The sequence below is a fragment of the Delphinapterus leucas genome, chromosome 4 (genome assembly GCF_059928025.1).
Source record: "Delphinapterus leucas isolate spDelLeu-1000000601 "Yukka" chromosome 4, BTC_Dleu_Yukka2, whole genome shotgun sequence".
NCBI classification, from domain to species: domain Eukaryota; kingdom Metazoa; phylum Chordata; class Mammalia; order Artiodactyla; family Monodontidae; genus Delphinapterus; species Delphinapterus leucas.
The window spans coordinates 120810580-120830117 of NC_143132.1; the positions used below are offsets into that span (position 1 = coordinate 120810580).

The window sequence follows — 19538 nt, forward strand, 5'->3', positions numbered from 1 at the left end:
TGCTTGCACTGGTGAGCTGTTCACTGCCATGGAGGGAAACTCCTCCTCTAAGAACTTGCCTTAGAATTTATGTTAAAGCCCATATTTCTTTGATTGAGTAGCTTTAGTTTAGACGTTAAGATGTTATGTGCTATTTTAAAAAGATAATCAACCCTTTCTTTGGCACTAATATTTGATACTTCGATTGCTGTGAGAGGACCCTAATAACAAATACACAAGGATGGATGAGGCTTATAATAGCCAACCCTTTGACTCATACTGGTGGCCAATTATTCCTTTCCCATCCCAAAGCTGTTGATGTCTTGTGCAAGGAGGAGTGCTTTAATTCTTTGCTGGGGTTGATGCATTGCTGAGAAGCCCTTGTCCTAAAACAGACTTGATGGTCATTTCAGTCCACAACTGGTCTTCTCCTGGGTTTTGAGTGACAGTGTGGACACGTACTCAGTGCTTTTCTTTTTTTTTTTTAAATTATTTATTTTCGGCTGCGTTGGGTCTTCGTTGCTGCGCACAGGCTTTTCTCTAGTTGCGGCGAGCTGGGTCTACTCTTCGTTGTGGTGCGCGGGCTTCTCGTTGCAGTGCCTTGTCTTTGTTGCGGGAGCACGGGCTCTAGGTGCGCGGGCTTCAGTAGTTGTAGCACATAGGCTCAGTAGTTGTGGCTCACGGGCTTAGTTGCTCTGCGGCATGTGGGATCTTCCCAGACCAGGGACGGAACCTGTGTCCCCTGCATTGGCAGGAGGATTCTTAACCACTGCGCCACCAGGGAAGTCCAGTGCGGAAGTCCAGTGCTTTGATTTCTAAATGGTTGGTGGAATTCAAGTATGTGATGTAATAGCATGACATTTTTCTCAGTGTGATGATATTGTTCCAAAGGATGGCATTAGTTTGTATACTATGTAAAGATCCAAAGTAGCATCTTGTATTGCTTTACTCAGGTAAATGCAGTTTTGAATATCTCACTGTGACTTTTATAGAAATGGACTTAGTAGTACCTACAAGTAGAAAAAGACCCAATAATTTCTAATAATTTTGGAGGCTATTTTTGGTCCCAAATGATTTTTGAACTGTGTTTATAAATATACACACACAAATATGTATATGATTGGTATAGCTGGTTGTTAAAAATATGAAATAAGAGCTGGGCTTGCCTAATATCTGAGGAAAGCTAGGGGGAAAAGATCCCTAAACAGAAAGAAAACAAAAGAGTTCCCTTTTATACAGGCTTTGAATGATTGGAGTAGCTCTAAAATATGTTTGTGAAACTAGGTTAAAAATGGAAGTAAGCCTTGGGTTTAGAGAAAGTTGATCTGCTCCATTTGCCTCACCCCCCCAACTAAAAGTCACTCCTCAGTCCAAAGCTGGGTGCATCTTCATTTCACTTTGGATAGTCAATAAAGACAACAACTGGAAAAATGTGTAAGCAGTAGGCCTGTAGGCTTGATCTGATGCTATCCCTGGAAATTTTTTGGCCAAGTAGCTAAGGGAATTTAAGAAATTAAGTCACTGTGACTTTTGTTTTTTGAGATAAGCAATCTGCCAGGAGCTCTCTGAATTTCTTTTGGAGCTTTGTTTAAAGTTGGAATAAGATAAATGTTATATGCCACACTTTGTAACACAGCCTCAAAAAGCAATGTATTTTGGTGGATTTAAGTAGAAGCTTGGAAAATGGTGGCAACTAACCCTGAATTAATTTTCATAAAATCTACCCATGACTTTGTCCCAACATCTGTGAAATGGGGCTAGCAGTAGAATTCTATTCTTGATTTTGTCAAGAGTTGAGGGCTTTATAAATCAGAAATCAAAGTATTTTATAATTGACAAGGTCATTTTCTTGGGAGGAAGGTTAGAAAACTGAGGCCAGGGAAGGGTATTGACGTGACTTGGGGAATGCCATTTGTGGTTATTTAATGGTGGACCCCGGACTGGCCCTCTAATCTGTTGTCATCTACTTAGGGAGCAGTTTTCCGTTTTCCCCACTCCCACCTTTATCCTCATGTCACTTCCCCAGCTGAACAATGAGCTTTATGGGATACAAAGCCTGGACACCTCAGAGGCTTTAAAAAACCTTTTTGTCATTTTCTCAGGCAAGATTGTCCCTAGGTATATGGTGTAATCACTTTCTGGTACCTGTTACAGGGCACCTTTTCTGAGCATTCACACCTTCCCTGTGGCGTTAGGGTAGCATTTAACAATGGGGACGATAGAATGTTAAAACGCATGGCCTCTGAAGACTGCATTGTTCCTGCTGTTCTCTACAGCTCATAAATCAGGCTGGGGTGTGTAGGTGTTGGGCTCTTAGCAACTGGCACACTGACTTTGAACACTGATCACATTAAAATTTTTTTTAAATTTCTGGTTATAAATGGAATACATGTTTGGTGTACATAGACCAGAAAATAGAGAATTATAAAGAAGAAAGTGATCTGGATTCAGTAGAACTTTCCATTCTTGTAGAAAATTTTTATTTGAATAACATATTCTGTAAGAAAAATTATCCCCACTCTTAAATATAATTCCAACTATAACATTTGCTGGCACTCTCAATTTTTAGTAATAATTTTAGTGTTTTGCCTTTTCTGAAATGTGTGGTAGAAAATTATTTTTGTCAAAGTGATCTGTGCAGTTGGTACCAAACCCAATAGTATAAAAGGAGTTTTGTTGAAACACAATGGTTTCCTTCACCTTCTCAAGGCTCACAGAGGGAACCTTTCAATTTTTAATTTTTATTTTATTTTTAAAAATAAATTTATTTATTTATTTTTGCCTGCATTGGGTCTTTGTTACTGCTTATGGGCTTTCTCTAGTTGCCACGAGTGGGGAGCTACTCTTTGTTGCAGTGTACAGGCTTCTTACTGCGGTGGCTTCTCTCGTTGCGGAGCACGGGCTCTAGGCATGCAGGCTCAGTAGTGGTGGCGCACGGGCTTAGTTGCTCCGCCGTGTTTGGGATCTTCCCAGACCAGGGCTCAAACCCATGTCCCCTGCACTGACAGGTGGATTCTTAACCACTGAGCCACCAGGGAAGCCCCTTTACGGTATTTCTGATTCCCCATTTTGTAAGTCAAGGAGGTTTGGGTGGCTATCAGTTCCACAATTTGCTTTTTGTTTGTGACACCTTAATATTCCAAAGCTCTGAACCCATAACCAATAAAAGTTTTGTGCTTTGTCCCCAAATTGACTTTTTTATTCATAAATTATTCTTGAAGTTGAAAACCTGGAGGCAACATTTAATATAATTTATTGCCTTGTGTATTAACATTGGATCTTAGACTTGCACATTGTGTCTGGTGTCAGGACTCCTGGGACACTCAAAGGAGGATATATCCAGCCCCAAAGTCATAGGGATTCTTTCTTTTCACTCTTCATCAGTTGTTAAAATTTGTGTTACCTTTTAGCTTCTTCATCTTTGGATCTTGACTTTCTTAAACATTTTTTCCTATTATTTCTAATTGCCTTTTTATATGTTTATATACTATTTGCCTTTATTATGATCTCAAAATTTTCCAGGCTCTCAATCCCCTGGGTTCTGTCAGGTCTCCTTTCCTTAAGCTTTTATGTCCAGATTCCCTCATCTTTCTGTTCCATTCTTGTTGCTCTCTAGCTCTACAACAGAGCTGTCATCCTTAGGGCTTCTCTTTACCTCTTTCCACGGCTAGGAGTGCTGTTTGTTTGTCTTCCTCTTTTTTGGTTTATGCCCTCATTTTGCTGGAGTACATACTTGAGAAACTGTTTTTTTTTTAAATTAATTAATTAATTAATTTTTGGCTGCCTTGGGTCTTCATTGCTGCACATGGGCTTTCTCTAGTTGCGTCGAGCGGCGGCTACTCTTGGTTGTGGTATGTGGGCTTCTCATTGCGGTGGCTTCTCTTGTTGCGGAGCACAGGCTCTTGGCGCGCGGGCTTCAGTAGTTGTGGCTTAGTTGCTCTGAGGCATGTGGGATCTTCCCCAACCAGAGATCGAACCCGTGTCCCCTGAATTGGCAGGCGGATTCTTTTTTTTTTTAAAGAGAGATGGCTTTTATTATTTATTTATTTATTTTATTTATTTATTTTTGGCTGCGTTGGGTCTTTTGTTGCTGCAGGTGGGCTTTCTCTAGTTGCGTTGAGCAGGGTCTACCCTTGGTTGCGGTGCATGGGCTTCTCATTGCGGTGGCTTCTCTCATTGCGGAGCATGGGCTCTAGGTGCGCGGGCTTCAGTAGTTGTGGCACATGGGCTCAGTAGTTGTGGCTCGTGGGCTCTAGAGCAAAGGCTCAGTAGTTGTGGGACACGGGCTTAGTTGCTCCGTGGTATGTGGGATCTTCCCAGACCAGGGATGGAACCTGTGTCCCCTGCATTGGCAGGAGGATTCTTAACTGCTGCGCTACCAGGGAAGTCCTATTTCACGGTATTTCTAAAGATTAGATAACATATTTGAAGTGTCTGGTACATAGTAGACTTTCCGTACAAGTTCGTTCTTGCTTCCCCTTGCCTCCCCACATGCATATGCTGTCTACCTGGCCAAAATCGGATGCAGAGACCTTGCTAGTAGGATAAACTAATTTTGACTCTCAGTTATTGTTTGGTGCTGAATGAAGCCTGGATCTGGAATTGCAAGCTGGTTTTTAAAATTGTAAATAAAGACTGAGAATGAATTTTCCTGTTAAAAATCCTAAATAGGAATGCCCACCACAGATTCCCTTTTGCTGCCGCATCTTGGGCAGAGGATGTCTAACCTCTTCTGAGGAGGGTCTACTTTCTAATTTTTGGAATCTGGCTTGTAGCTACTAGTGGAGCCCCGTTTGTGTGTGGGAGGGGGAGTGAGATTGAGAAGTGGGGTGAGAGGAAGAGGGGAGGTAATTGACATTGGTTGATTACCTGCTCTATTCCAGAGGAGGCAGGGAGCTATAAGTCAGTACTTCCCAGAGAGGCAGCGCCCGAATCACCCATGGAACACACTCCTGACACATGTGTAAGGAAACTTTATTCATAACCCTAGGTGCTTTTCACACGTTCTTTTAACTCTCACAGTGACCTGTGAACAGGTACATGTTATTTTCTCATTTTACTGTTGAGGGAACTGAGGCACAATAAGGTTGAGTAAATGGCCCAGGGTCACATAACAGGCGAGTGGCAGAGGTGGGATTAGAATTATGTGATTCTCAAACCTGTACTTCTGCACTTGTACTGTACTGCCTCATGTCAGTTACACGCCCATAAATAGGCCCTGTAACTAGGTATCCTTGGTGACCAGACAACTTTGGAGTGGTGGATGGAGCATTAGAGTTTGCTTCTAAACTCAGTCTGGGTGATCAAATTTGGAGCTCTCAGTGCTGGAGAGAGAGAGAAATGATGAACCGAACCAGAAATGGATAGTATGCCTACAATGACTATTTTTTCTTCTCATTGAGATTTTCACCATTAATAAATCCATATCATTTTACAGGGCACACAGATGTGACATGGAGGGCGGATGACTTAATTTATGTCAGGATTGGGTATGTTGCTGAGGACTTGTTGAGAGGGTTAGTTAGATGTTAGTAAAGTAGCTTACAGGAAAAAAATTTACTTCTCATTGTCTTTATAATTGCAAAGATTGATTAGAAATACATTGCTTAAAGGGTTGATTCAGTGTCAGTTTTTGTTTGTTGACAAATTAAGACGTGTAGGAATTACACCCTTACTTATCATCTCTGCCTTTCCCGTCCTCCCTCAATGAAATATCTAACCACAGGAGAGGATGGTGGAAGTAAATGAATCCACCAATCCAGGGGATAATTTTTTTTTAAAGGGTGATTTGGAAGACTGAGGACTGAAGTAATAAACTTTTTATTGAAGGGGAAATTCTGAGGGGATGGCCCTTCTGCTGGTCTGTGGGGGACTGTGATTGTTTTAGTGCATTGAAATATCAGCAGAGCAATGTTTTCCAAAGTGTATTCCTTGGAACCCTAGTCCACTCAGATACTTTGTGAACAAAAAGTTCCTGGACCAATAGATTTGGGATATGTTGCAGGCTCTGTCCCTCTCTTGGAATTTCACAATACACGTTCAAGACTCCGGAGTCACTTGTTACAAAACTAGTTTATTTTTAAGCCAATATTTCACAAGCGTATTTGACTTTTGAACATTTTTATTCCAACTATTATCTCATACTGTCCACCTAGGAATGTCCTGTGGACTTTGGGAAGCGTTTTTGTGACTTCCATTGTTATTTCTCTAGTTGAGAGTTTCATGTTTAAATCAAGTTACAGTTTTTCTTTTCAGTGTGCTTTGAGTAGATGTATTATGTTTTCATTTATATTTCTTGATTTAACAGTTAGTTACCAATGCTTAGAGATAAGAAATGGCCCTAAATATCAGACAAGTGGGATATAACACATAAAAACCCAATAATTATGGTACATTGTGAAAGGGTCATAATCCTGATTTTATTTTAAAAAGTGTGTGTGTGTCTGTCTGATAGAGGGTTACATACCAAACTGTGTTCGATGGTCATTTGTGGGATTATGGAGATTTTTCTTGTCTACTTTTTGCCTTTCTGTATGTTCCAAATGTCGCATAATAAACATATTTCTTTCTAAATCGGAGGAAGAGGGAAGTTATAAAAACCACAGGAGAAAGCAAGCAAAGAGGCAGGGGAAGATGGAGTGGTAGATTTGGGTAGGTGTATGGGGCATGGGAGGGATCTTGTAGCCTTAGCTCAGTAACTGAAGCCTGGAGCTTATGTTCTAAGGAGATCCTCTTTGGGACTGCTTGTGTTTTTCTTGTTTTGGGTTCTTTTTAAAAAAAATTTTTATTGAAGTATAGTTGAATTACAATGTTGTGTTAATTAATGCCATACAGCAAAGTGACTCAGTTATACATGTATATGTGTTCTTTTTCATATTCTTTTCCATTATGGTTTATCCCAGGATATTGAATATAGTTCCCTGTGCTAGACAGTAGGACCTTGTTGTTTATCCATTCTATAGATACCAGTTTGCATCTGCTAATCTGTTTTGGGTTATTTTCTTTAGAAATGAACACCGTAATTGCTAAAATCTTAACCAAAAATTCTCCAGAAAAGTCAGGATAAGAAGTAGACTTAATGGCAAATCTTCTGAATTTCCTTCAACATATTCTTTATTTGCATACACTTCTTCCTGGACTTCTAGATTTTATTGAATGTTCCATCTAGACCCAGCGGATGATAAAGGGATAAACGATGTTTGCTGTTAGATGAAGCGAAACCAGGAATATATGCGAAGTGCTTTGCTCTGCGCCTGGCACAGCGAGCAGCCCTGAAAGTTTACTTACTCCTGTCTTGTTCCTGGTTGAGATGGTGGTGGGGGCAGTGCTCTCCCAGGGCCTTGCCTTTGTGCCATCTTAAAGGTCTTCAGCCATTTCAGCATTTACAACAAAAAATCATCGCACTCTTCTTGTGTGCCAACACAGTGCACTGCGCCCGGGGGTGGGGGGGAGAAATGTGGCAGCTTTTCGGACCTCAGGCAGCTGACAGTCTAGCTGGAGAGACATGGGGAATACAGACAAAACCAGGCTAAATAGCCTCCTTCTGACCTGTGTGCAGCTGCCCTCCTGGGTTGGAAGCACTTTGAGGTGTGTCACAATAAGGCTGTCATTTCTATAGGTCTGAAACTTGCGGCTGGGCTGACCGTCTTTTGGTTTCTCCCATTGGCTGTGCTCCTGGCCTCAGGAACTTGGCACAAGCTGCTACCTGTGCCTGGAATATTATTTCCCCGCTTTTTGCCCGGTTAATGCCTACACTACCTTTAGGCATCACCTTAGATGCCAGCCCTGCAGGGGTTTTCGCCTGACTCACAGCCCCCGCACTGGCTTAGATGCTCCTGCCAGGTTCTCCCACAGCCCTCTGTGTCTCCGCAGATGTAGCACTGCTACTATAATACTATCGTTGTGTGGTTGGTTTTTTTTTTGGCCACACCGTTCGGCATGTGGGATCTTGGTTCCCCGACCAGGGATCGAACCCGCACCCCCTGCAGTGGAAGCCCAGAGTCCTAACCACTGAACTGCCAGGGAATGCCCCATATTACTGTTGATTTATTTCTCTTTCTTACTACAGTGTAACCTCCTTGAGGGCAAGAATGATGTTTTTCTTGCTTGTCATTGTATAACCTGAGCACAGGGCCTGGCACATAGGTAGGTGCTTGATAAGGAAAGAATCCCATAATATTTTCTTTTAAATCTTTGCAACCTTGCACCCTGGAATTCTTCATAGGAATCTGCCGTGTTCAGGAATGTAGTTCCATCAGGTCTGTGCGCATCCTGGATCGAAAGTTTACAATCCTAGCTCCACGTACTAAATGCAGTGGAGAGGAAGATAGATGAAGGGTGGGTGTTCAAAGAAGTCTCTGTAAAGGTGGTTGGGCATAAATGGAGTCTTGAAAAATGGGAAGAATATGGGCAGGTGAGCAGAAGGGCCTTCCAGGAAAGAGGGGATAGGAAGAGAAGTGCAGAAGCAGAAATGCTAAGTGTCTATTTTTGAGGCCAAGAAGAACCTGGCCTGACTTAGCTTGAAGTTAAGTATTGGTTGTTAGATGACCATGCATCCCATTGAGGCTTTAGAACCTCAGCTAGGATGGGTACACGGACCTTTCACTAGTCCGTGTGGCAGCTTCCTCATCCCTTCATTGAGATCCACCAATCCTAGAGTTATCTGAATGTAGCATAAGACCCCACCATTGTCCCTTATGTTGAGGTCTTCCTAGTTCTTTAGGGAACTAAGCACTTTATACTAACGTATGTGTCTGAAATTATAGTGCTTTCCTAGCAAAGCAGCCATTCCTTTGTCCATCCATAGATCCATTCGTTGGTCATATATTTAATTTAGCCTGTGCAGTTCCACCATAGTGGGTGGTCTTTGCTCTCCAAGTTAGTGGGGTACGGGGCTACCCTCGACTCAGGCCCATCCCCACTGAATCTGCCATCTCTGCTTGTAAATGAATAGCTTGCAGGTCTGGTTGTTCCCAGAATACTCTTGTAGTTTTGGATGAGGCTGGTCACCTGGGCACAGACAAAATTGAGATTCTGGAACCACAGTTAATCCACCAAAGCCCACCTAGGCCCTGAGCAGCCCGTGGCCTCCCTCTCAGGGGAATCCTTCCGAGGCTCTTAGTGAAGCCCACTGGGAGCCTTTTCACACTCACTCATGATGCTGAATCACATGTTAATGTTTTCAGATGACTTCACGTTAAAAAATATTTTTCAAATAGGTAATAAATACATGTAAATGACAAAATTTTCAATAGTACCAAAGCATGTACTGTGAGAAGTCTCTTTTACCCTCCCTCTAGTCCTCTGGTACCCTCCCCAGCATACCAGTTTCTTTTGTCTTTCCAGAGAAACTCTGTGTGAGTACGAGTATGCGTATGTATATGTAAATTAAATGTGTATTCCCACCTAGACTATTTTCAATACAGTACAAATGGTACACGCTCTTCTCTGCCTTCCCTTTGTCACTTAGTGTATCTTGGTGTTTATTCCTCTTCTGTACATAAATATCTGCTTTATTTCTTTAAGGGCTACATAGTATTCCATTGTATGGATGTACAGTGAATTTCTTAATCTGATCCCCTATTGATGGACACTTAGATTGTTTCTGATTTTATTTTTAAGTATAAAGATATTATATGCTCAGCCACTACTGGAGGGAGGAAAGTGGAAAATAGATTCTTCTGATTTTCCCTGGATCCCTATTTAGAGACAACCGTTGTTAACGCTTTATCTAGAGAATTACTTGCATAAAGAGCAGAGACTCTCTGGCTCCTACCTAATTTATTAGATATCTAATAAATCTATTAGATATCTAGCTTATCTGTTATCTAATTTCTCTATCAACTACTGTTCTACCTATTAACCAATATACCTACCCTTCTTATACAAGGGTGATACATGGGCTGGCAAATGCACTGGCCAGTTAGATGGATGCCCAACCAATCAGAATGAGTAGCATAGCAGTGTGAAGTAGCTGAGCCTGTATCTCAGTGCTACTCAAAGTGTAGTCCGTAGACTGACACTGGTGTGCTAATGTCACGGGCCTGTGATGAGCTAGATACAGAAGTCGAGAGTGTTTAGAAACTTTTATAGCAAAATAACATTGCTGTGACATCTAAGCACATGATCAATGGGATTGCCTTGTGGAACAGGGTAGTTTGGGTGCGTCAAACTTGTGTGATAAGTCACATGTGGCCTGAGCTACACACAAGCCATCTACAGTAGGACCACATACTTGGCTTGGCAGATTGAAAATAAAAAACACTAGTGCTTTACAACAGGTAGTTTGAGAAGCACTAATCTATTCCTCTCTCCTTAATTCTATCTATCTATCTATCTATCTATCATCTATCCATCCATCCACTTACCTACCTATCATTTTATTTTTCCATCCACCCTTATAACTATCTTTTAGATATCAACCAACTAATCAATCAATTAATCACACCTTTCATTAAGAATAATCAACCAAAGATGTTGAATAACGAGTCTCAATATGGAAACAAATTCTATGGCACAAAGGTTGTATATGATTAATTTTTCAGTACATAATATATTTTATGTCTTTGTGGCCCCCTACACTAACTCTTTGTTTTAAAAATATGCTTTGACACACTTCAATTCTGAACACTGAAGATAAATTCAAATTCTGTTCTTTTTGGTGACTAATTTACCTGTAAACATGGCTAGCTATAGACTCAGTAATTAAAACATGGCTCCTAAGCCAGGGATTGTGGGTTCGTGTCCTACCTGGGGTGCCAAAACAAAACAAAACAAACAAAACATGGTGACTGTGGAAAAATGCATATGCTGGATTGTTTATTAAAATATATTTTCCTTTGTGATGGCTTTTCTGCAAATACTGAGATATGAATATTTGTCTTTCTCCCAGTTTGCCCATGGAAAACCTTTCTTGGCTTAGGTGTTCACAGGTTGAGGAAGCAACTGTGATAGTCCATCAAAGGTAGAAAACACAAGCAAATGATAAATATAACCAAAAGGAACAGACATACTTTTTTTTTTTTTGTGGTACACGGGCCTCTCACTGCTGTGACCTCTCCCGCTGCGGAGCACAGGCTCCGGACGCACAGGCTCAGTGGCCATGGCTCACGGGCCCAGCCGCTCCACGGCATGTGGGATCTTCCCAGACCGGGGCACGAACCCGTGTCTCCTGCATCGGCAGGCGGACTCCCAACCACTGCACCAACAGGGAAGCTCCCAGACATAACTTTTACTGACTTGATTTTATTTTTGGAATTCTTCTTAAAGATTGCTTTTGGGGAATGCCCTGGCAGTCCAGTGGTTTGTACTCCGAGCTTCCACTGCTGGTGGCCCAGATTCGATCCCTGGTTGGGGAACTAGGATCCTGCAAGCCGCATGGCCAAGAAAAAAAAAGACTGCTTTTTAACATACTCTCATCAAAAAATTTAAGCAGAGCTGAAGGATATAAAGTGAAAAAAGTACTCCACCCTCTAGTTTTACTCAGATAGAACCACTGTTCACAATTGCTTGTGTATCTTTCAGGGATTTATTATGTATACACATGACCTCATTTATACTTGCATCAGTTGGATGTTTTGGGATCTTGGGAATCACAGCTTAGGTGGTCTTTGTTTCTGGTTGACCCTCACACAGCCTCAGGACTGAGAATAGATATGGGTTAAATTCTGGAGAAATTCATGTGATGCCTGAGGGGGAGGTCTCAGGGTGAGAAACCTTGGGGTAACTATAGTTCAGAGACTGGGATTTGGCTTTGTGGTTCAGAAAATTGTTGCCCTTGGTGCTCCAAAACTGATCAGGGTTTCCAGGGCTGTCTGATGTGGGCTGTACTGGGATGAAATGGGGATAGACATTGTAACTGCAGTTTCGGGATTCACAAGCCGTGACTTGAATATTCTGCCACTCTGGAATGAAGGTACTCGTACGAGTGATTTTTTTTTTTTTTTTTTACTATCTCTTTTTTTTTTTATTTAAAGACTTTTAAGTTAGGCTCCATTCTAGATATTTTATATTGCCCCCTTCACAATCCTTTTTGGAACAAATGTGTTATCATTTCATTGGTGATATGCCATCCCTGCAGATAGAGCATATGAGTGATTTAATCACAGGGAAGTTGCTTTGGTGGTGCTGGAAAAGGGAAGAAGTGAAATCAATCATTTGAGGGATAGTGAAATCATTTCAGGGATATTAGAGAGGTAAATTTGAAAGGGTTTGCTGATGGATTAGATAAGGGCAGTGAGGAAAACAGGTGAAATGGAAAATTTGCAGGTTGCTGGCTATATAATGGCTTGAATGGTGGTGCTTCTAGTTGTAACAAGCAGTACTGGAAGGTTTAGAAGAGGTTGAGAAGTGTTTTAGCATGTTGAGTGTAAGGTGACTTTAAGATTTCCAAGGGAGAGATATATATATATATTTTTTCTTTTTCCAGGTGACTATATCTACCTATTAGATAGGTAGATATATTATCTATATAACTGTATTATCTACATATATTATCTATATAACTATAACCGTATATATATATTATTATTGTTCAAATCCAGGTGTGGATGAGATTCCTTAGAGAGAGGTTACTTATAGATTGAGAAGAAAGGAGAAGTGCCGTTAGACTTGGTAAATGAGATGGAGAAGAAACAGCCAGAAATATATAGGAGGAAATCCAGAAAGTAATGCCCCAAATCCAGGGAAGTTCAAGAAGGAGGAAGGGTTAATTTTGTGGCATGTTTCTCAGAGGTCAAGGAAGATGAGAACTGAAAAATGTCCAGTGAATGGTTTTTCCACTGAGGCCACTTTCTTTCTCCAGGGTTGGGCCAGGTCAAGGGCCTGGGGCACTAATTCGGATAAGATAGCTTTTGAAGAGAGAAAAATGATGAAAATAAGCATATGAATTAGATAAGGCGTGTCCCACAAATTCCCACCTCGGCTGAGGTGTCCTGCTAAGGAGCAAGGTGCTCTCCCTGTAGAGATCCACTGGCTGTCTAGAAGGACCACACATTTGCTTATTTAAATATCTGGTTAAAATGAGGTCTGAAATCAGTGTTTTATAACTAACTGAGATAAGTTACAAGACTTGGGTAAAAATATTACTCTAACTGATATGATGATCACTTGCCACGAGGAAAGTTGCCATCTCCAGTCCTCGCTGTGGTCAAATTTTGTCACAGTTTGTAGCTCACAGGACTGTCACTGCTGAGACGCGTCATACTTAATTGCAGCCATAAAAATAGCAGATTACGTTTGGAGAGTATCAGTTAAAAATTTATGAAAAAAAAATTTATGGTTCAGAATATTATGTAACTGTAGTTTCAGATAAACGTTTATCATTCCATCTTTGTTTCTCCATTTGCCGGAACTGATTTTGATAGCTGGCAAAGGGGATTCTGAAATTAATGCAGGTAAATGCCCTGGGTCAGTTTATCCTCTCACAGTGTAAGTAAATGAAACATGCTTGATTTTATCAAACTGGTTTGAGTTTGAATACATTTTATAGTTAAAGCTGGGATTGTGGTTAAAAGCCTATTCTGCTGCATTTTGCTAATATGGGAGCATCGTGGTCCTGTTACTGGTTTGGGACTTGTGTGAACATGTGAATTTAGTAGGAGGGATTAAGAGTCATAAAAGAAGCAGTAAACTTCAGTGCTGCTTATAAGATGACTTATGTTTTCTGTAGATGCACTCTCTAGTGCAATTGTCACCACTTTTATGGGTCTTAGTTTTCGGTACTATGTGAAATATAAACCTTTGCATATAGGACTTTTGGCAAATATGAATTCTTGTTACATAACTATATCATCCAGAATATGTTTGGCTATTTGTGCGTTTTAGCATAAAATCCAACCATAAATATGTACTGTAGTAAAAACTTGTAGGAAGGAAAGACAGGAATGGAGAAAGAACACCTACTTAAAGGTCAAGCTGTACCCAGATGTGTTTTTATTTTTATTTTATTTTTTTTACAAGATTTACTCTTTTTTAAAAAAAACATTATTTATTTATTTAGGGCTGTGTTGGGTCTTCGTTTCCGTGCGAGGGCTTTCTCTAGTTGCGGCAAGCGGGGGCCACTCTTCATCGCGGTGCGCGGGCCTCTCACTATCGCAGCCTCTCTTGTTGCGGAGCACAGGCTCCAGACATGCAGGCTCAGTAGTTGTGGCTCACGGGCCTAGTTGCTCCGCGGCATGTGGGATCTTCCCAGACCAGGGCTTGAACCCTTGTCCCCTGCATTAGCAGGCAGATTCTCAACCACTGCGCCACCAGGGAAGCCCCCCAGATGTGTTTATAAATTATGGTCCGTTTTTTCCATACGCTTTTAAAAAAGTTTAGTTATCTTATCTATGGTCTGAAAAAAGTTAAACTTGCATTTATTGATCTGGCATTTCTGTAAGCATGAAGATGGCAAGGGCTGTGTTTGGGGCTTCGGAAAGTTCTCAAGCAAAGGTCCAAGGGCCGTAACCCATACGGGACACAGTGGAGACATTGTTCTTTCTGTTTGTCCGTTGCTTACATTTTAATAACTATTGAGTAGTCGGTGATTATTAACAGATATTTAACAGTAGGAGCAGAGGAGAGTGTAGAGTCATTAGGAACAATTTGGAGTGTCAACATTAAGAAATGATTTTAAAGGTTAGACTCAGAATTGTTGAAACTTTTGCCTGAAACTTTGGCAGGTGGCTAGACCAACACAGCCTTTTTTAATTATTAGCCATAGTGAAATGAGTCAGGTTTTGCCACAGTGCTTTTCAGTTAACCTGATAATTGGCCAGCCCTAGTTAATTGGTTGAAAACCATCACAGGACTTCGATTTTCCACTTGCTCATGCACTGGAATGTCCAGCTTACCTTATGTGTGTGAATAAAAAATCCCACGATCTAAGTGCATTGTCCATACTCACCTTAAAGCTGAGTATCGGTAGCACGTTAAGTTTCAAGAGTTCTCGGAAGGTCCTTCTGAGGCCTGGTAAACACCTTGGTGACTGGTACATATCTCTTTGGAGTCTAGTTTTGAGAGCTGCTGAAAAAGAGTATTATAAACTTGCAAGTGATCATGGAGGTGTAAACTGATGCTGTGGAGTTGCTTCAGCTGAAGTGAAAGATTATATTTACTGACACTACAAATGGTTTTTTAAAACAATGTCTGTTTTGTACAGTGACAGTCGAGTCTGCCAAGAGTAGAACAGAAAAGTTGCATTGTGGAATAAGATAAAAGAACACTGCATAATAAATAATATCTAATACCATTAAAATATAAAGTTTCCTTTCCAAAATGTAAATAGGAGCTTCTAAATGAATGTTTTAAGAATCTGATTTTACTTTGATTTGTCCAGTGACTTGATGCATAAAGTGATTATGACTCAGAATATGTCCAGATCTAGACTATTACAGTAAATAATACATCTGTATAGCATGTAAAAGATAAATAAACCTTCAATGACATTGTGTTTTAGTGATAGCGTAGAAATTGTTTTTTATTAGAATAGGTCAAAAGTAGTTGATTAGCAATAAGCAAAATGTTATCATCCACCAGTTTCTAAGACTAGAATAACATATCTGATCCAAACTCTACTGGTTCTAACCTTTATCCATAGACAACATCACTGGTCTCTGAAAATCAATGAGGGAACACAGGCAAAGGGTAAGCTATAGAAACCTTTACTAAGTCTTTTAAGAAGCAAGGGTGGGGCGTACTTCCCTGGTGAAGCAGTGGTAAAGAATCCGCCTGCCAACGCAGGGGACACAGGTTCTGCCCCTGGTCTGGGAAGATCCCACATGTCGGGGAGCAACTAAGCCCGGGCGCCACAATTACCGAGCCTGCGCTCTAGAGCCTGCAAGCTACAACTACTGAAGCCTGCGCGCCTAGAGCCCGTGCTCCGCAACAAGAGAAGCCACTGCAATGAGAAGCACGCGCACTGCAACCAAGAGTAGCCTCCGCTCGCCACAACTAGAGAAAACCCACATGCAGCAATGAAGACCCAACACAGCCAAAAATAAATAAATAAAATAAATAAATTCATTTAAAAAAAAAAAAGAAGCAAGTGTGGGGATCTTTTACACCCTTGTTGTAAAGATTGATTGGCTCTTGCCCTGAGTGGATTTTGAACACAAGGAGAGATTGCATGGAATTAAAAATTGTTCTTTAAAAAATGTCTTATCCTGGTGGAGAAGCATTTATCTGAATCCAGTGGGGAGGACCAAAAATGTTGCTTAAAAGGCTTTTAAGAAGGTCAGGCACAACTCTTTTGCCAAGTGGGCTAGCTGAATAAGGGAGATCCAAATATTCAGAGTCCTGTTAGTGTCTTGTGCAGTTATAAAATCGCAAAGGTGAACTTTTGGGGAGGTGGTTTGTTGAGAGGTGGGGAAGATAATCGGATAAGTAACAAGTGTTTAGAAAGATAAGGGTTTATAAAAGACCTTCGAGATGTTTGTAGATGTCCTTTGCTATAGGACAAGGCCAGAAATGTTACCTGAGTTGTTTATGGGAAGATGGAAAAGCTAACTTTAGTTTACTCAGAATAACAAAGAAGAATGATTTATTCATTTAAAGAGTGGACTTTGGAGTCCATCACTAGGACTTTTTGGGATGGGCTGACTTGAAAGCAGAGAAAATATAACCAGGTGGCCCTTCAAGGCAGCCCAAATATAAAGTATCTGACTTCAAAAAAAAAAAAATAGTATCTGACTTCATTTCTTCCTGGCTGGACGTGCGAAGATGCCCAGATCTCTGTTCAAGCCAGTGTTTCTGGTCTCAAGCCCGATGGTAGAGTGGCCGGCTTTGATTTGCTTCCTGCCCGAAGCTTGCTTTGGGTGAATTTAAAAACCTGTTTGTTTCACCCGTCATCCGGCTGGGCCTTACCCATAATTCCTGCACTTTGATTATGGGGGTTATTATAGGACAAGAGCTTCTTTGTAAAAGAGCATGTTTAATACTCTGGGGTGTAGCGTGACTAGCGGATATAAATTGTATGGAAGCAATTAAACTCGAAGGAAATGTCATGTGGGCTGAATTTAAACATACAGACTTGTGGCATTGATTTTTTTTTTTTTTTAACTTACACCGAGAAGGGTGGAGAGGGAAAAATAAAGGAAGAAAGGAGAGAAATAGGCCAAGAGAGTGAGGGAGACAAGAGAAAACGAATCATTTTGAACACGTGGTTAAAACTCCGAAGTTCAGGGCCAGTTTTATGCTAATGCCATTGCCCTTCATATGAACTCTTTAAAAATACAAATGTCAGGGAATTATACTCTATTTGGGGACTTGTATCCCTTTTTGCAGTTGGTCGGTCCCTTTCGATTCAAGGCATGTGTGTATCTAACAGTGGAGTGATTTTGGGGGAATATGTTAATAAACAGGACTGAGGGTAGCCAGCCCATAATGACTGTGAGGGTGCTTATCACTCCAGTTTTCTCTCCATTTTGTGCTCATGGCCTCTGTATATTTCATACAGAGTGTCTCGTCTTTGGACTTCTGATTAAGAGTAGTGTATCGGGGCTTCCCTGGTGGCGCAGGGGTTGAGAGTCCCCCTGCCGATGCAGGGGACACGGGTTTGTGCTCTGGTCCGGGAAGATCCCACATGTCGCGGAGCAGCTGGGCCCGTGAGCCATGGCCGCTGAGCCTGCGCATCCGGAGGCTGTGCTCTGCAACGGGAGAGGCCACAACAGTGAGAGGCCTGCGTATCGCACAAAAAAAAAAAAAAAAAGAGTAGTGTATCATTTCTCTCACTGGCCTGGAATGTTCTCCGTCTCCTGCTTGGTCTAGCCAACTCCATCTCCTCTCTGACACCTTATTGGACCAACCAGCTAGAAGGATCTCCTCCTCCTTCTCCAGACCCCATAGGAATTTGATCTGTATGGGTAATTTGGCAATTGATCTTTCCTACTGTCCATTAAAATATTGTGTAAGGCTTGTTAAATGAATGGATTTATTTCACTTTACCCAGCATTTCAACTCTCGGAATATGGACCTGGTGTTGTGTTGTCCTTCATGCCTAGTGCCTGTGGATACGAAGGAATAATTTTTGAGATCAAGGCTAATGCTGAACATGCTTTTGAAATGATCAAAATGTTACTGAGTGGTCAGAGGCAGAAAAGGATGCCTTTTCTTTTATTCGGCTGCACCATGCGGCATGCGGGATTTTAGTTCCTGGACCTGCACCCGTTGCGGTGGAAACGCGGAGTCTTAACCACTGGACCTCCAGGGAAGTCCCAGAAAAGGATGCTTTTAGATTAGATGTAACAGTACAACGAGTTGGATTTGAATTTGAGTGTTAGAAGTTATAGGCAAACTTGATTATTTTGCACCAAGGGAGAGTGCTTATGCTTTATTTTCATTCTTTATATTAAGGACAAAGAACTGAATTTTATCCCATTTGTATCTCTGCAGTGCCCAGCCCAATGCCTGGCACACATCATAGGAATTCAATTAATATTTGCTGAAAGAAATATAAATAATTAAAAATTTCTCCATTATTTAGATCATCTGGTGCTTCTTCCTTATGCAGTAAGCCAATAGATATTTATTGAGCACATACTATGTGCAGATACGGGTATTGTGCTTATTAGCATAGTGGGTCCACATGAAGTGTACTACACTTTGGAATATATTTCATTCTTTGTATTTAATTATTAGTCTGACTATAAATTCCAAGAAATCACTTCCTCAAGCAGAACAATAATGAATTAGGAGAGGCAAAATTGCTGGGAATAAATCCAGTATATTCATCTGTCCCCAGATTATTTCCACATTCCACTCCATGCTGTAAATACAGCCCCCACTCCCAACCCCCTTTCAAAGGATCCTAAGATTGTAATCTTTCCAAACAGAGCTGGAGAGGTAGTAGACTGTTTAGATTTCAAAGGACTTTTCAGGATGCAAAGTAAATAAGGGGAATTTGAGATATCCACAGAACTGTAATTAAGCAGATTAACTGTGTCAGTAGTGAATACAGAGAGATGTCAGAGGAGCTAGTTAGAGTAGCAAGTATTTAAACACAGCCTCAAGTTCATCCTCAGTGGTATCAGCTTCCACAAACAAACTTGAAAGGAAGTTTAGCCAGATAAACCCAGGAGAAATGGGGTGTTCTCCTGGGAACATCACCTTCGAAATCATATACCTATTATTAATATCTTTATTTTAAATTTTGGCTTGGGCTCTTTTATTCCTTACAAGTCCCTTAAAGTCACACACAGCCAGGATTTAATTTTATCATCTTTTCAGATCTCCAAAGAGCAGGAATTGAACCCTCTTCTGATCAGAATAAAGGGAAGAAGAATTTAAAGTTATAAATTAGGTTTACTTTACCCATAGATGGTCGTGTATTTAAATGCAACAGCATCTATTTATTTTTTATTTAAAAAAATTACCCAAGTTATATGTGAATGCATTTTGTTTTAAGAAATCCAGCCAAAGACAGTCTCTCTTGACTCCTTTGCTCCCAGTATCATCTCTGTGGAGGCTGAGCCACCTTCTCAGTTCACAGTCTGTCCAAGTGCATGTGCAAAGCTGTGATTCAGATTTTTATTTAAAAAGTTGTACCTTAATGTCCCATTTTTCTTTTCACTTAAAAGTAT

General features: G+C 40.9%; 1 protein-coding gene across 2 annotated transcripts in view; it reads left to right on the forward strand.

Annotated features, from left to right (window-relative positions):
- WWTR1 (WW domain containing transcription regulator 1) overlaps positions 1–19538 on the forward strand; it is a 134357-nt gene that overhangs the window by 2382 nt on the left and 112437 nt on the right. The window lies entirely within an intron of this gene.